We start from the raw sequence: 13,755 nt of genomic DNA, 5'->3' as shown, positions 1-13,755 counted from the left end.
CTCGGGGCAACCCAAGCTGGGAGCCCAAGTTGTCCCCAACTGCTGCTACTCCATATTGTTACCCTGAGCCCCCAAGGGACAAATATCATGGAAGAGAGTGGATTTGCCTGGGGAAGGGAATCGGGCCCTGTTCTGGGCAAATAGTTCCACCTTTCTTTCCCCAAGCTGGGGAAGACCTGGCAGCCAGCATCCTGACACAACCCAGAGCCATGCTTTATTTTACTTGTAATTAGAAAAACACTTGGGGACTTCCCCGGTGGTCCAGTGGTTAAGACGCTTCACTTTCAATGCAGGGGGCACAGTTTCAATTCCTTGTCTGGGAACTAAGATCCTATATGCCACATGGTGTCTTAAAAATGATTAATAATAATAAATGTTTCTTTTTTTAAAAAAGAAAAATACTTGAATAGAGGTGACTTTGCACAAATATGGGCTCTCCAGTTCACCATGGCCACCATCTCACCCTACGTTGGCATCACAAATTGAGGTTCCACTCTGCACCTGCCTCTGAAATTATTTGAAATGTCAACTCCTGGACAAGCAGCACTGCAAGTTCCTCCCACCTCTGGGGCTCTAGGAGTCTGTGTCCTAGAAAAAAACGATTTTTCAACAGTGACTAGAAACAGGGTGAGCAGGCTGCCCTGGGATGAGAAGGAAATGATCTTCGCGCAGCAGGCTAGAGAGGACCAGCCTGGCAAGGCATCAGAACTGAGCCTACACCAGGCAAAAGTGACACAGCTTAGAGGGAATTCAAAACAGCATCTCTGACACCTCCCGGTACCTCCTGTCTCTCTAGGGCTGTCACTGCCAGCAAGTGGGCATCATGCCCATCCTGCAGTGGGCAATGAGGGGGCTAGGTTCCCATCTGTCTGGTGTCCTAAAGCTGATGGCTGGAACCATAGTGTCCAGGTTCCAGCCGCCCTCTGCTGGGCAAGTACAGAAGCTGTTTCCCAAAGAAAGAGGTGCCCCTCTCTCCTGGAACCCCCTGAATCTGGGAGGTGGGAAAGGCATTCTGCTTTTCCACCACCTTCCCTGAAAAGCTGGAGAAGGTATCGGTGCCTCCTGAAATATCTCTAGTAAAAGTCTCAAGTCACTTAAGTCCTCTGCCTTTAATCAGAATGACTTTTCTTGACATAGGGTCTGACCCAATGATATGCCCACTAAATATTAATGGAATAAATAACTAGCTCAGCAGTTATCCACCATAGAAACTGTTTCTGAGGGACTTGCCTGGTGGTCCAGTGGCCAAGACTCCCAGCTCCCAATGCAGAGGGCCTGGATTCGAACCCTGGTCAGGGAACTAGATTCCACGCGCCACAACAAAGATAGAAGACCCTAAGTGCCGCAACTAAGGCCCAGTGCAGCCAAATGAGTAAATATATATTTTAAAAGTAAAAATAAGGAAACTGCTCCTGGCTTTGTCCAGAAGAACAGGTCCAGTGTATTGGCCCTCTTTCTGAAATTCCTAATAGATAGGTCTTCTAGCTAGCTCTCCCAGTTTCAAGCTGCTTCTACAGGAGATCCAACCTGGCCTCCTTTCTTTGGGACCCTGGAGGCATTTTTCTGGGCTTCCGCAGCGGCTCAGTGGTAAAGAATCTGACAGCCATGCAGAAGACCCAGATCTGACCCCTGGGTCAAGAAGATCCCCTGGAGAAGGTAATGGCAACCCACTCCAGGATTCTTACCTGAAGAATTCCATGGACAAAGAAGCCTGGTGGGCCACAGTAGGGTCTCAAAGAGTCGGACAAGACTGATCAACTAACACACCCACACCAGGCATCTTTCTTCTAATCCCCTCAACCCAGCTCTCCATTCCCAGCAGAGATGCTTACAAATCACACTGGGTCTAGTTCACAGCTTCTTTCCTTTCTCGCTCTCTTTAAACATTTCCTCTGTCTCTGTTTTGAACACCAGGGTTCTTCATTTGGACATTGAGATAGTCTCTTCTGTCTGAAGCAGCCACAGGCCTTTAATGAGGCCTCTTTTGTCCATTAATTATAACTGTTGTTGCTTGACACTTGTAAATAATGTAGGCCAGGAGAAAGGCTGGAAAAGACCTCTGGGACCCCCTGGCGTGAGCCTGGAGAGGGCCAGGTTCCGAGAGGCCTGTGGAAGGGCCTCAGGTCCAGGCCACTTGGGGAGACATTCATCAAGCCTGTCTCAGGTGCTAACTAACCAAACCATACTTAAATGTGTGTGTGTTTCTTAAGTTGTTTTCCTATTATGCCCATTTCTCTTACAACTTATTTTTCCTAGTTAATAATAGGGATCTAACTTTTTTTAAAGCTAGGTGACTTATGTGATGTTAAAAAATAAACCGAGGCATATTAAGAATTTCAAGAAGTTATTTGAGCGAAAATCAATTTAGCTCTTTCTGGGCTCAAACCTAGGTTGTGGTGCCATGGTGAAATGCACCAAGAAGGTCGGGATCGTGAACAAATACAGGATCTGTTACGGTGCCTCCCTCAGGAAAATGGTGAAGAAAACTGAAGTCAGCCAGCGCACCAAATACACTTGCTCCTTCTGAGGCAAAACCAAGGTGCAGAGACAAGCTGTGGGCATTTGGCTCTGTGGTTCCTGCATGAAAACGGTAGTGGGTGATCCTGGGGTGCCATTTCTGCTGTCACAGTAAAGTCTGCCATCAGAAAAGGGAAGGAATTGAAGGACAAATAGAAGTGCCACCATCTGATAACCCTGATAGCCGATAGTAAATGGGTTAATTTTTATGTAACAAAAATTAAAAAAAAATCTGTTCAAAGCCGGCAGTGCTCAGTTTGGCTGACAGAAAGGAGCCCCAAGGAACTGTACAAAATGAAAACATTTTATAGGCAGAGAGAAACAGGAACAAGAAATTATACTGGGCAAAAAATAGCAGATTGATTATTGTAAGGTAACTTTAGGGGATGGCAGGGGTCTCACAGGCAGATAACCTCACTAATGCTAATCAGGTGATCCCTGATTGGCTGGGTTAAGATTCCACTGCTGGGAGAGCCAAAAGTGTAATTAAGGCTTAGTTTGGTGACAGGGGGCTCAGCATAAGCAACTCCATCTTGGACCTGTCATCTTGTTTTTAACAACTGGTACGAAAAATTCAAAGGACTGAGGTGAGTCAGTATAAAGCTGTGCTCTCCCCTATTCCTTTCCCCACGTTCCTTGCCCACAGAAAGACTGCCACTTTTTGAAGTACTGATGTGAACATCTAGACACATGGTTATTGCCAGTCAAAGCTTATTGAGCACCTGCTATGATCCAAGCACTATTTACAAAATTTCTATCCCAGTAAACTTGCATTCTGATGAGAGGTGAGGGGATCAGGCAACAAAAGAGATAAATCCGCCAAATCAATGATGTGTTATATGTTGATAAAGTGAAAAGTGAAAGTGTTAGTTGCTCAATCGTGTCTGACTCTGTGACCCCATGGACTCTAACCAGCCAGGCTCCTCTGTCCATGGAATTCTCAGGCAAGAATACTGGCATGGGTTGCCATGCCCTCCTCCAAGGGATCTTCTCGACCCAGAGATGGAACCTGGGTCTCCTGTATTGTAGGCAGATTCTTTACCATCTGAGCCACCAGGGAAGCCCTATATGTTGATAAGCGCAATAGAAAAAAACGTAACCAGGGTCTGAGAGCTGATCCTGACTGCTCTTTCCCTCTGCTAATCTGGCCACATCCTGAGAACCTGGTGCTGTGCTGGCCAAGTCACTCCTTCACTACACTCCTTGGCATTGGGGTGCTTGCCCTGCATGATCAAGTGGGGCTCTAGCAGGTCCTCAGGGGTCAGCTGGAGAACCTCCAATGTACCTGTTGGGATTGGGATTGCTTACCTTCATTTATCCTTGATCAGAGTTTATGAGTTTTTTTTTCATATTTATTTATTTATTTGGCTGAGTTTCATCTTAATTGTGGCACGAAGGTTCTCTATTGTGGTGCGCAGGCTCAGTAGTTCTGGCACACAGGCTTAGTTGCCCATGTGGGCATGAGGCATGTGGGATCTTAGTTTCCCAACCAGGAATCGAATCTGTGACCCCTGTATTGGAAGGCAGATTCTTAAACACTGGACTACAGGGAACTCCCTATGAATGTTTTTCTGTCTTTAACTAAATGTTATTAGAATTCTCTACATCAGTAGTTCTCAAAGTGGTCTCAGGACCAGCATCATGTGGGAACTTGTCAGAAATGCAAATTCTTAAGCCCCCTCCCCCAGTCCCACTGGATCTTAGACTCTAGGGCTGGAGTCCCTAAATTTGTTTTAACTAGCCATAAGGTCTGCTCTGGGATTCCCTGGTGACTCAGATGGTAAAGAATCTGCCTGCAGTGCAGGAGACCTAGTTTGGATCTCTGGGTCAGGAAGAACCCCTGGAGAAGGAAATGGCAACTCACTCTAGTATTCTTGCCTGGAGTTCCATGGACAGAGGAGCCTAGCAGGCTACAGTCTATGGAGTCGCAAAGAGTCAGACACAACTAAGCAATTAACACATATACACACAACATCTGCTCTACAAAAATACTTTACTAATTCACATTCCTAACAATTATGGTCATAAGCACACATTTTGTAGAGTTACGCATCTTAAAAAAAATGTTTTCCAGATGAAATCCTAGACTAGAGATAGAGCTTATATGTTAACAAGTAAAAGTTAAGTCTACATTAAATGGAGTATAACCTATAAAAACCATCAACCACTAAAGGCAGGAGAAGTAGAGACTTCCCTGGCAGTTCACTGGTTAAGAATCCACCTTCCAATGCAGGAGATGTGGGTTTGATCCCTGGTCAGAAAGCTAAGATTCCACTTGTGTGTGCATGCTCAGTAACTCAGTCATATCTGATTCTTTGCAAACCCGTGGACTGTAGACTGCCAGCCTCCTCTATCCATGGGATTTTCCCAACAAGAACCCTGGAGTAGGTTGCCATTTCCTACTCCAGAAGATTCTTGACCTAGGGATTGAACCCGTGTCTTGTGTCTCCTGAGTCTCCTGCACAGGCAGGCAGATTTTTTACCTCTGAGCCATCTGGAAAGCCCTAAAATTCCACACGCCTCACAGCTAAAAACCCAGAACATAACAACAGAAGTAACATTGTAACAGATTCAACAAAGACTTTACAAATGGTCCATGTCAAAAACATCTTAAAAAAATAAAAATAGGATAAGTAAAATACAAATCTTATAGCTCAATTATTTGAAAATGAGGATCAATTCATGTGATTCCTGAGGACTTAAATCTACCCAACCTGTCATGTGTGCTTGTGTTAGTCACTCAATTGTGTCTGACTTTGTGATCCCATCAACTGTAGTCCTCCCTTAAAAATGGGATTCTTCAGGCAGGAATACTGGACTGGGCTGCCATTTCCTTCTCTAGGGAATCTTCCCAATCCAGGGATCAAACTCGGATCTCCTGAATTGCAGGCAGATTCTTTACCATCTGAGCCACTAGGGAAGCCAACTGGATGGGTGACCTAGTCCTAAATCCCATGTAATCAAAAAGCAAAAGTTGGAAATAAACAAGGAATAACTAAAAACTGATGATGTGGGTTGTTAAAATACAGATAAATAGTAATATATGTTTTTATTCCTCTCTGCATGTGTGCTAAGTTGCTTCAGTCGTGTCCAATTCTTTGTAACTCCATGGACTGTAGTCCACCAGGCTCCTCTGTCCATGGGATTCTCCAGGCAAGAATACTGGAGTGAGTTGCCATTCCCTTCTCCAGGGATCTTCCCAACCCAGGGTCAAACCTGAGTCTCTTAGGGGATCTTCCCAACCCAGGGATCAAACTCACATCTCTAAGGTCTCCTGCCTTGGCAGGTGGGCTCTTTACCACTAGCGCCACCCAGGAAGCCCTTTCCAAAAGAAGAAGCGAATGGTAGTATTGGTCCTTAGACTATATTCCAGGCAGTGTGGAAAGCACATAGTATGCAATTTTATAACAGCAGCACAAACAAGAAACCATCAGAAGAACATTTTGGGCTCTAATTTATAGATGAGCAAACAGGCTTGGGAAGCTTCAGGATCTTGCCTGGTATATGCCCAGCATATGAGAGGAGCTGGAATTGGATTCTTTAATCTCAGTCTGTGCTCATTTTACTGAAAACCACATTTGTAGATACTGGTGCTTATCTGAGCCTAATCCCTGGAGGACTAGGATTCTCTGGAGAGAAACAGAGAGAGAGGCTTTGGGAGGTCAGGAGGGAAATAAGTCTTGGCCAGAGTCCATCCATCTCACAGAGGGTCAAGTGTGTCTAGTGGGATCCTAGACACACCTTATGGCTGTTTTGCCAGCCTTGTAATCCTTTGAAAGAGGAATAAGGTGTATGTTGGTAGGAATGGCCAAATGGAGTCCTGGAAAGGGCCTCTCACAGCCAAGACAGTAACCTAAAAACAACTGTGTACCCCTGGGAATATTACAGAGATTAGTTCCAAAAAGATTTGAAAGATGTGGTTCTAGGGATTTCTACAACATTTCTTACCCATCTGGTCAGCATCACAGGCCAGCAGTGTTGGAGAATGAGGGTAAGTCAACCTATGGGCTCTGCCTACCCTGTCCAGAGCACTTCTGCAAGGAGGGGGGGCACCACACTCAAGGGGAGGAGGTTATACAGGGAAGGTGAGTACAGCAGGGGGTGGGACTCGGGGCCACTTGGAATTCTGCCCCCCATCCCTCCTCCTGCTTGGAGCATGTCTGCAGCTCTAAGCTGCTTTGCTGTCACACAGGCTGTGTACCAGGCAGCATCCACGTTACTGCATTGGGCCCCTTTTGTTTGGCTGTCACCTGCACAAGGACCACAGGGATCTGGGACCTCTGACTTTCACACTTCACTTTCTATGTGAGTAATAAACGGCCTAATCTGAAAATGGGCTCATTTTTTCTTTTTTTAATTATTTCTTTATTTTGGCTGCACTGGGTCTTCCTTGCAGTGCTCAGGCTTCTCATTGTGGTGGCTTTTTGCCGAGCATAGGCTTTAAGGCATACAGGCTTCAGCAGTTGTGGTGCATGGGCTTAGTTGTTCCACAGCACATGGGATCTTCCCAGATCAAGGATCAACCCTAGGTCTCCTGCACTGGTAGGCAGATTCTTAACCACTGGACAACCAGCGAAGTCCTTTTACAATGCTTATCAGAGTATAATGGATTTTTAATGTTGTGTTAGTTTCAGGTGTACAGCAAAGTGAGTCAGTTACATTTTTGTTCAGTCACTAAGTCGTGTCAGACTCTTTGCGACCCTATAGGCTGCAGCATGCCAGGCTTCCCTGTTGTTTATTATCTCCTGGAGTTTGCTCAAACTCATGTCCACTGAGTCAGTGATGCCATCCAACCATCTCATTCTCTGTCACCCCCTTCTCCTCTTGCCCTTACATACATATATCCATTCTTTTTAAGATTCTCTCTCCATATGGGTCATTACAGAGTGCTGAGTAGAGTTCCCTGTGGTATAGAGCAGGTCCCTATTAGTGGCTCCTTCTTTCTTTACCAGCCAGGCCTTGCCTGTGCCTGTTACTTTACAGCTGCTTAGGGATCGCTTGCTACTTGACAGAAAGATACTGGGTCTGCTGAGGGGAGGAAGAAATTGTCTATCAAAGGAACTGCAGGACATGGCCCAAGTGTGCCCAGCAGGAGCTAGGGGACAGACCTGGGACTATATTCTCCTCATGCTGCACTGGGTGAGATGAAACATAAAGCGGGGTAAAGGAGAACACGCTGCTGATTCGGGAGCCCTGCTATATGGTACAGGACTTACACCCTGGCAAGGAGCTGGAGACGGTGCTGATGCTCTATTTCCCTGGTTCATGGAAGCTCAGTAAAGCCATGGCCTCCACTAAGTGAAGTAGAACTGCCAGAACCACCATGGCAAAGAGCGGGTGAAGAGCTCAAAGGTTCAGAGAAGTGGGCATAATGGAACAGATTATCACTGAGGACAGAAAACCCACAGAAGGACCTGGAGAGCATTCTAATTAACCAAGCAGTAAGGATGCACTGGTGAGAAGGGCCTGCACCATCAGTGAGAAAATCAGCTATGGCTGCCCTCACTAGACCAGGGCTGGTGGGGGAGGCAGAATTGTGCTCCTCTACTAATGGGGTTGATGGAGTCCTGAAATAAGAGGCCAGAGGGCAACACTCCACTGCCAGAAGGAAGGTGGTGAGATGACCTTACCACTTGACAAGAGCAGATGCAATACATGGTAGCCGGAGGAATATCCTCCCAAAGAGAATTGCAGAGCTGGTGATGGAGCCTAGTATTCCCATGGGACAAGATACAGCTTACTTTGGGTCTTCCCTGGTGGCCCAGTGGCTAAAATTTCAAGCTCCCCTTACAGGGGGCCTGAGTTCAATCCCTGGTCAGGGAACCGGATCCTCTATGCCACAGCTAAAAGATCTGACATGCTGCAGTAGAGAGCGAAGATCCTGAGTGCTGCAACTAAAAGCTGGCACAGCCTAAATAAATAAATGCATGCTAAGTCACTTCACCCTTGTCAGACTCCTTGCAACCCCTTGGACTGTAGCCTGCAAGGCTCCTCAGTCCATGGGATTTCAGACAAGAATATGGAGTAGGTTGCCATTTTCTCCTCCATGGGATCTTCTTGACCAAGGGATCGAACCCACATCTCTAGCATCTCCTACATTGACAGGGGGATTCTTTATCACTAGCTCCACCTGGGAAGCCATTTTGTACCCCATACCAGACCATTTATCATCTTACCACAATGCATAACTCTCCCACCCTCTGGTTCTGGTCAGAGAGGGCTTGGAGTTGAATTAGGGTCCCTGGGAGCATGTCTGGGTTAAGTTAAAAAAAAAAATCTTGCAATGTCACAAGCAGAACAACTACAAGTGCGTACAAGGAATTGCATTCACCAAGCCACCCTTTTGGAACAACAAACTCTGGGAATCTGTGTTCACTTCCTGTACCCTCTCCTCCCGAAGCATGGACTGGGCGAAAGACCTTGACAGCAATGAGCAGGGTTAATTCTGCAAGCTTTTCAGCCTTTCTCCATAGATCCAGCTCTCTCTCATGCCCTGAGGCCTGACTGCACGCTGCAGATATTTGCATTTATAATATAAAACTTCCTTCCCAGCCTTTCTAAACCAGAACGTTGTTCCTTCCAGCTTAAAATGAAGCTGGGACCTCCCTGTCTTTGTACCTGTGGGCCCTTAAGCCTCCCTCCCCCTACTTCCAGGATGCCTCAACCCTTAGCTTCTGAGGCTCAGCCTGTGCCTCCCACATGTAACCTGCCCTGTGGCATTAATCTAAGTCCAGCAGACACAGGCAGATGCTACAGAGTTGCCCAATTTCCTCTAAAAGAATATTTTAACTTTTCTTCCTGGAGATAGCTTCTTGCTTATTTTCAGGCCTGAGTAATCTTTCAGGCAATCGGGTCACAAGTTATCCTGAGCAGGAAAGTCTCCCATTATTTAATAACCTCAAGTCTCATCTTACCTTGTATTCTCTTTCTCCATCATTTGTGCACAAATATTTCCATCACCGGTTGATTAAGCATGCCCATACAAGGGCCGACTGTATTCATTGTACCACACCACTTTATATAAGGTACTTGAGCACCCCCGGCAGCTCTAGGAACCTGCCCCCCCTGGATGTTGGGCTGTAAAGGGTGTGTCCCCAACAGAACTTTAGGAAATTCTAAAGAATGTACTTTACATATTTATTATTTTTTGGCCATACCGCATGTGGGATCATAGTTCCTCGACCAGGGATCAAACCTTAACCCTTGCATTGGAAGTGAGGAGTCTTAACCACTGAACCACAAGGGAAGTCCCTAAAGAATGTACTTTAGGTAGATAGAAGGGAAGAAATCCACAAAAAAGATCAGAAATACAGGAAAGAATAAAGAACACTGATGCTGTAAAACAAGAAAACTGTCTGCTGGGCTTAAAACAGTAAAATGAACAGGTAAACGGGGGAGGAACTGAGGTTCATGTATTCAAATATCCTTGTGTTGTTTGAAGGCTATAAAGCTATTTATTTTAGATTTTACCAAGTAAATCATGAATATCAAAATACCTGGGGTAAAAATTATTAGGCTAAAATATATAAATCTCATACCTGTAAAAATTAAAAAGGAATTAGAAAAAATACTTAATCGATCCCAAAGAAGCCAGTGTGTGTTAGTAGCTCAGTTCAGTTCAGTTCAGTCACTCAGTCGTGTCTGATTCTTTGCAACCCATGGACTGCAGCACGCCAGGCTTCCCTGTCCATCACCAACTCCCAGAGTTTGCTCAAACTCATGTCTATCGAATCGGTGATGCCATCCAACCATCTCATCCTCTGTTGTCCTCTTCTCCTCCTGCCTTCAGTCTTGCGCAGCATCAGGGTCTTTTCTAATGAGTCAGTTCTTCGCATCAGGTGGCCAAAGTATTGGAGTTTCAGTTTCAGCATCAGTCCTTGCAATGAATATTCAGGACTGATTTCCTTTAGAATAGACTGGTTTCATCTCCTTGCAGTCCAAGGGAATCTCAAGAGTCTTCTCCAACACCTCAGTTCAAAAGCATCAATTTTTTGGTACTCACATCCATACATGACTACTGGAAAAACCACAGCCTTGACTAGAAGGACCTTTGTTGGCAAAGTAATGTCTCTGCTTTTTAATATGCTGTCTAGGTTTGTCATAGCTTTTCTTCCAAGGAGGAAGCGCCTTTTAATTTCATGGCTGCAGTCACCATTTGCAGTGATTTTGGATTCCAAAAAATAAAGTCTGTCTGTTTCCATTGTTTCCCCATCTATTTGTTACGAAGTGATGGGACCAGATGCCATGATCTTAGTTTTCTGAATGTTGAGTTTTAAGTCAACTTTTTCACTCTCCTCTTTCACTTTCAACATGAGGCTCTTTAGTTCTTCAATTTCTGCTATAAGGGTGCTGTCATCTGTGTATCTGAGGTTATTGATATTTCTCCCGGCAATATTAATTCCAGTTTGTGCTTCATCCAGCTTGGCATTTTGAAGGATGTACTCTGCATATAAGTTAAATAAACAGGGTGAAAATATACAGACTTGGCATACTCCTTTCCTGATTTGGAACCAGTCTGTTGTTCCAAGTCCAGTTCTAACTGTTGCTTCTTGACCTGCATACAGATTTCTCAGGAGGCAGGTAATGTGTCTGGTATTCCCATCTCTTTAAGAATTGTAGCTCAGTCATGTTCAACTCTTTGTGACCCCATGGACTATGGCCCACCAGGCTCCTCTGTCCATGGGATTTCTCAGGCAAGAATACTGGGGTGAGGTGTCATTTCCTTCTCCAGAGGATCTTACCAAGCCATGGATCAAACCTGGGTCTCCTACACTACAGGCAGATTCTTAGCATCTGAGCCACCAGAGAGAAATACAAATAGAAAAGAAGGCAAATATAAAGCACAATAAAAGAAATCTAGATAAATAAATCTGGATAAAATAATCTAGAGGGATAATAATCTCTTTAAAGATTATAAATAATCTTTAGAGATAATAAAATAATCTAAGAGCTGATTATCATATAAATTTTAAAGGAGTATATAAAATATAAGTAACAACATTTTCACTTAAAAAAAAAAACAAAGATTGGGAATGCCCTGGAGATTCAGTGGTTAGGACTCAGAGGTTCCACTGCAGGGGCCAAAGGTTCCATCTCTAGTCCAGGAACTAAGATCCCACATGCCCCACGTGGCTGGCCAAAAGAAAAAAAAAAATTAACAAAATAAAGGAATACAACAGGGTATATGGGCAAACTAAGGGAAAGAAAGCAGATGTAGCCATGTTATGATCAGGCAAAATAGAATTTAAGGCAAAAAGCATTACTAGAGATAAAGAGGATCACTCCATTATGATAAAAGGTTTATTACACCAGGAACATAAAACTAGTACAGACTTGTGTGAGCCTAACTAAATAGCTTCAAAGTACTGTATGTAAATAAAAAATGAACAGAACTACCAGGAGAAATTCACAGAGCTACCACCCATGGAATATTTTACACATTACCATCTGCAATATTTAGATCAAGATGTTACTATATTAACTAAACTCTGCAGCCAGGAAGTTTAACTTTGAAGCAGAAGTAGAACAACTGTTGTGGAATACACGTTATTTTGAATCTTACATGGAACTTTTATGAAAAAAGATCTTATGGAGCTAATTTCCTCAAATCTTAAAAGACTGATGTCATTCTTTAACTGTAATCCATTTAAATTTGAAAGTATTAACCAAAAGAAAATTATAAGAATACTATATTTGGAAATTCATAAGATAAATCCTAAATAACGGATATGTCAAAGAAGAAACTATTGTGGAAATCACTTAGTATGCAGAAATAATGACAATATACTAACATATCACAAACACTATTTTTTAAATTAATTAGTTAATTTACTCATTTGGCCATGCTGAGTCTTAGTTAAGGCATATGGGATCTTTAGTTGCAGTATGTGGGATCTAGTTCCCTGACTAGGGATTGAACCTGGGCCCCCTGTATTGGGAGCAAGGAGTTGTAGCCACTGGACCACCAGGGAAGTCCCCACAAACACTCTTTAGATATTCATAGTCTTAAATGCTCCTGTTAGAGAAAAATAAAAGCTGCAAATTAGAGATTCATGTAAATATCCTACTTGTGGGAAAGGAAAGCTTAGTTGCTCAGTCGTATCTGACTCTTTGCAGTCTCATGGGCTGTAGCCTGCAAGGCTCCTCTGTCCATGGGAATTCCCAGGCAAGAATAATGGAGAAATATCTGATTTAAGAAGTTGCAATAAAAAGAGAAGAAGTTGCAAAAAAGACAAAAGAAACCCAAAAGAGCTAAAACCTTACTTCATCCCCTGGAACAAGCATTCATTTTCTATAAACCAGGCCCTTGGTTCCAGTAGAGCCTCAGGTTGACAACCTGCTCATTATGAGTTGAAGTGAGAAAAGGCACTCTTGATTCTTCCCCTTGATTCCAGAACCTGCATACTCTGGATATTGATACAATGCATAGGCTGCATCCCTGGAGAAAGAAGAATGTCTTAACTCTAAATGTTGTTCCTAAAATGGCACCAGGGCTGAGGTTTTAATGGGTCATCCAAATATTTACCTGGTTGGCTGCTTTTGGGAGGTCTGATATATGGTAGAACTAGTGGATCCCGCTATTATAGTAAGTACCCATTGTTATGTCTCATTCACACTCAAGGATAATCAAGCCTTCCATGAGCCTTCACAGTGGTGCTGGTAGAGACAGTGCAGGCAGTGAATTACAACCAGGTGTGCAGTAGGCATAAACTTTGGTAAGAATGGGTGGGGGACTTCCTTGGTGGTATAGTGGCTAAGAATCTTCCCCCACAATGCAGGGGAACCAGGTTCAATCTCTGGTCAGTGAACTAGATTCCATAGCCCTCAGGAGAGAGTCTCCATGATGAAACAAAGATGGCAGTTCTCACATGCTGCAACCAAGACCCAACACAGCCAGATAAATAAATGAACTGTTGTCATTGTTTAGTAGCTAAGTCATGTCCAACTCTATGTGACCCCATGGACTGTAGCCCGTCAGGCTCCTCTGTCCACAGGATTTCCCAAGCAAAAACACTGGAGTGGGTTGCCATTTCCTTCTCCAGGTGATCTCTCTGACCCAGGGATCAAATCCATGTCTCCTGTAATAGCAGGTGGATTCTGTGCCACTCAGCCACCTGAGGCCCAAATAAACAAATAATAAAAAAGAATGGAGCGGATGGGGGGGAAGCCCAAGAGGGAGGGTATATGTGCATACTCTAGCTGATTCATGTTGTTGTACAGCAGAACTAACACAACATT

The 13,755-nt window shown here is 44.2% G+C and overlaps 1 protein-coding gene and 1 pseudogene across 1 annotated transcript in view; one reads left to right on the top strand and one right to left on the bottom strand.

Moving 5' to 3' along the window:
* SLC20A1 (solute carrier family 20 member 1) overlaps positions 1-13,755 on the bottom strand; it is an 84,377-nt gene that overhangs the window by 40,941 nt on the left and 29,681 nt on the right. The window lies entirely within an intron of this gene.
* Positions 2,402-2,738, top strand: LOC139039082 (large ribosomal subunit protein eL43-like; annotated as a pseudogene).

This window comes from Odocoileus virginianus, chromosome 2, assembly GCF_023699985.2.
Source record: "Odocoileus virginianus isolate 20LAN1187 ecotype Illinois chromosome 2, Ovbor_1.2, whole genome shotgun sequence".
In the NCBI taxonomy this organism is placed as follows: domain Eukaryota; kingdom Metazoa; phylum Chordata; class Mammalia; order Artiodactyla; family Cervidae; genus Odocoileus; species Odocoileus virginianus.
Note: the sequence above shows the minus strand (reverse complement) of the source record. Positions and strands in the feature narration are given on the sequence as shown.